This window comes from Polistes canadensis, unplaced genomic scaffold, assembly GCF_001313835.1.
Source record: "Polistes canadensis isolate GaletaPanama2010 unplaced genomic scaffold, ASM131383v1 scaffold_243, whole genome shotgun sequence".
Taxonomy (NCBI): Eukaryota; Metazoa; Arthropoda; class Insecta; order Hymenoptera; family Vespidae; genus Polistes; species Polistes canadensis.
Genome location: NW_014569790.1, coordinates 103,553 through 108,535, shown reverse-complemented (window position 1 = coordinate 108,535; position 4,983 = coordinate 103,553). Strand labels below are relative to the sequence as shown.

The 4,983-nt window shown below is 24.8% G+C and overlaps 1 protein-coding gene across 1 annotated transcript in view; it reads left to right on the top strand.

Moving 5' to 3' along the window:
* Window positions 1-4,983, top strand: part of LOC106790524 (sorting nexin-8-like) — a 14,143-nt gene that overhangs the window by 4,796 nt on the left and 4,364 nt on the right. The window lies entirely within an intron of this gene.

The window sequence follows — 4,983 nt, the reverse complement described above, 5'->3', positions numbered from 1 at the left end:
ATTATTTTTAATATATTATAATTTAATACATTTAAATTATTTTATCTGTATATTAAATGACACATTACACAATTGATAAATATATATTTGAATAAATTTATTAAACAACCGTAATAATTATATCAACGAAATTAAAATATTTTATTTTAAAAAATTTGTTTATTAAATTCATAAAGAATGTAAAAGTATAGGGGTGGAAGGGGGGGGAGTTAAATACGTCGAATAGTTTTGTATAATGGCATATCGACGAGTTACTTATCGTTTAACACGCCCGTCGATGATAGTACACACAAACGCCCCTTTATAATAGTAGAAGATTATTATAGCGAATGCACAGGGTCATTCATAAAATATCGTGTCACGTCGTTGTCGTTATAGTTGCTGTCATAAACACGAGGGAGAATAAATTTGTTCAATTGTAAATTTATTATAATAAGAAGAACAAAAATTTTTTTTTAAACAATCAATCGTGTTTTCAAAAGTAATTTTATCATAATTTACGCGTAATTTTGATTAATTTCATATTAAATCGTTTTATTATTTATTTTTATTCTCTTTTTTTATAACACGTTTTTTTTTATAAGGAATAATATTTAATCTTATAATTATATATATATATATATATGGTATTGTGTTGCGTTGAGGTTAAATTTAGTATCGTTCAAATAAAATCGCGTTATTTATATGCTTGTTGAACATGTAAGGCAACCATAATCACGATTCACCGATCAAATTTGTTCACTCGTTTGATCATGTTTCATATAATCGTATATTATATTCTTTTTCTTAATTATTATTATTATTATATAATATATATAAAGAAAAATTTTATGATTTTACGTAAGCGCGTGTGTGTACGTACGTGCGTGTATTAAATATATATTGTTTAATAAATTTATTGTTGTAAAAATGAGATGTTTCTTTGAATTTCTACGAATTACTATTCTTTATGAAATTTTGTTTTTTGTTAAATATATATTTTATGAAGCTTTGCAGATTGATTTATAACTCGAAAAGGTATTCTACGCGTAGACAAAAGAGTGTTCTTTAATTTAATATAAAAATCAGTAAAATCCATTTGCTAAAAGTATAAAAAATATTTACTAAAACTTTTCAAAGAAATTGCAAAGATGCACAATTTACAGCACTGCATTCTCTGACATTTTCTAAACCTTTGCAAATCGATTTATGACTCAGAAAGGTACTCCACGCGTAGACAAAAGAGTGTACTTTAATTTAATATAAAAATCATTAAAATCTATTCACTTTTAGTATAAAAAATATTTACCGAAACTTTTCAGAAAAACGACATTTCTTCGAAATCCACCATTGAAATAAAACATTGTTCTCTATCAAATTACTTTTATTAAATGTTGTTTATATTCCTTTCCAAATGTTGCGTATGTGTATCAAGATAAAAATGCACCTATTACATAAAATTTAAGATTATAACGTTCTCATTTTAGCATTCTTTTAATTTTTATGCATTTTCTTAAATAAAACTACACTATAAAGATGTAATACAATATAATATATATATTTCTCGTATATAAATATTTAAAAATATTATTAGTTACGTGTGTAAATGTGTGTATGTGTGTGTGTGCAATCGGTGCTTGTTGTAAAAAAGATAACGTAAAAAAACTCGTAAAAGTAATTGTTTCGTTTAAAACTGTTATTAACTTTAAGAAACTATTTTGTTTTGTTATTATTTGTCGTAAAAAATTACAATATCTCTCGTCCATTAAATAATAAACAATTAAATTTAAATTAAGAAATTAAAATATATTAGTTTCGCAATCGATTTTTTGAAATTGATCGATTTTTTTACAATGAACCTTGTTACATGTGAAGATTACCCTGCGTTCAACCTTCCGATTAGGTGAAATCGCGTTTGATCGTTCTCTTCCGTGTTAAAAGTGTATATAACATATTCATACGTGTATATATATATATATATAAAATACGTTTTTGTATTTTAAAATTACGTGCGAACAATAAAATGTTTTATGAGTTAATGGATACGTCAAAACTCACTTTCGCGAAAATAATTTATTACATCGTTTCAATGTTAAAATAAAAATGAAATTTATTTATACACTGTGGATGAGTCAAAAGTATTTAATGTGAATTTCTGTAAATTAATTATTACGTTTATGTTTCCTTTATTTCTTTCTTTTTGTCCAAGTTCTTCGTTTAAAATATTAATGATGAAAATATTAATTTTAATAGTCTCGAAAATAAATGTCAAACTTGCTTAAAAAGTTTTGTACCGATTCGGTATTAAAAAAAAAAAAAGAAAAAAAGAAAGAACCTCTTATATTAATCTTATAATTAGCCATTTTAGAATGCTAAGATGTAATTTGTGTAATAGTGAAATATAACAACGTTATAAAATATATTCTACGGACTTAGTTACGGTGACTGCAAATTACGTGAATTGTTTCGTATTCGTGAGATAACTACATTAGGTATATCTTTTTGTTCATCATGATTCACGTTCGAATCTCCTTGAGATCTGAATTAACTAAAGAAATAAAAAAGATAAAGAATAAGAGACATATACGTGTACCTGTATAAAAAAAAAAAAAAAAAAAAAAAGGAATGAGATCAAATCGTATCATTATAAAATATGTTTGCCATGATTTCGTAAGTCGTCGAATCAAATATTTCATAATTTTTTCATTTATTTAGTTATACTTTTAAACTTAAGCAATACTCGTTCGTATGTTTTATCTGATTTGTCACGTTTTTTTCAAATATTTAATTTTAATCGTTATAACATTTAATTCATCTTTTTCTTTTTTCTTTCTTTCTTAATATTTTTTTCTTTAATAACCATTCCACAATCCATTTGTTTTTCGTATCATAACGCATCATAAAAATAATCTTTCCAATAAAGTATATTATTACGTAAATTAATTTATTTAAATACGAATATAACAAAAACCAAAACGAAAAAAAAAGCTTCGAGTTAAAAGATTTAAATTAATTTAAACCATTTTTATCTTCTTTTCTTGAATTCCAAACGATCTATGATATTTACATAAATTATTTTTATCTTTTAATATCAAATTACAACGCATAATTGTTTGTTTGTTTGTTTGTTTGTTTTTTTTGTTTCTATTCTTTTATTTAATTTAATTTTATTTTTTTATTAAAAATAAAGTATCTGATAAAACATGATCTTTCATTATTGTTATATATCATGGTACGCGATGATAAATGATTATAGGTAAATTACTATAGTGACGTATACGATCATGTCGAAGAAATTATGTGCGTACCAAGCGACGAACGACACGGACATATTATTAAAAAAACACGTGAGATAAATTTTACAAAATAATCTTGTCACGTTATTTCTCTTTCTCTCTCTTTCTCTTTCTCTCTTTCTCAATACAATTATTTTTATCGAAACAAAATTGCAGTTATTTTTATCCGCGATGTGACGAATCTTATCGTTCTCGTTTCTTTTTTTTTATTTATTTATTTAAATTAAACTTTAACGAAATTCGATAATCAAAAAATCGTAATAGAGAATATTCCATCAACGATGAAGATTTTATTTTCGATGATTTTCCAACAGAACACAAAAAATATATAACAATTTTTATAGAATCATAGTAAAATACAAATTCTCACCACACGTATAGAGTTGGTAGAATGATTTAATAATAAAATTAATTTTTTTGAAACAAACATTTGTGAGAAAAAGTAATGGGGTTGATTCTTTAAAATTAATTTAACCTTTAATAGAAATTTTTTCTTTTTCTTTTTAAAAAACCTAAGAATTTAAATAAAACTCCACTCTTAATATTTGACGTTTAATTAATTATCGTATTTCCTTTTCTATCCTCGTTAATGGAAATTATTTGATGATTTAATTAAAATAATATTTTAACGCGATTAATATATGAAGGTGATTAAAATTATTGTTCTTTATTCAATTACATTCTAATTTGAATATAACGATTGAAAAAGATTGCAATTTGTTGTTGTTGTTGCTATTTTTATATATTCGTCCAGAAGATAAAATAAAAATAGAAACAAATATAATGAATACTTCTTCTTGCACGCTAGCAAGTATAAGATAATCTATTTTTATCGGGGGGAGGGAGAGGGAAAGTGTGGAGGAGGTTCTTCTCACGATGAACTTGATTGACGATTAAGGTTTAATGACACTTCTTGAAGAACAAAAAAAAATAATCAAACGAACGAGAGATTCGAGAACGAAACGAATTTAATCGACGAATTACGAGTAAGATTGTATTTAATTAAATATTTGTTAAAAAACAACAAAGAGAAAGAAGAATTTAAAAAAAAAAAACATGATAATTAACATCTCATTTAATTTAAGCAATATTAATTAACGCATATACGCTAAGTGTTATGCACTTTATGTAAGAAACTGTCAGTGTCGTGAAGAAAAAGAAGAAGAAGGGGTGAAAATGGGGGGGAAATAGGGGAGGGAGTAGGGGGAAGGGAATAGAACGGCAAGGTAGAAAAATCATCGGAATGCAGTTACTTTCATTTGTGGCCTAATCCTTAAGCGACATTCACACGGAATTAAAATCGCACGTGCGGCCGATGTGGTGTTTCGATAAAATTTTTTAAACGAATTTTCTTTTTTTTTCTTTCTTTTATTTATATTTATTATTTTTTATTCAAACTTCGAGTCGATTAAAATATTTTAGAGGGGCGGGGGAAATAATATAGTACATTTTTTCAAATATGGGAACCTCGTGAACACAGCAAAATTTAATTTTATTTATTTTTCTTTTAATTATATTTATATTATTTTTTATTGAAATTTCGAATCGATTAAAATATTTTAGAGGGGTGGGGGTAATAATATCGTACATTTTTTGCAGATATGGGAACCTCATGAACACAGCAAGATTTAATTTTATTTATTTTTCTTTTAATTATATTTATATTATTTTTTATTGAAACTTCGAATCGATTAAAATATTTTAGAGG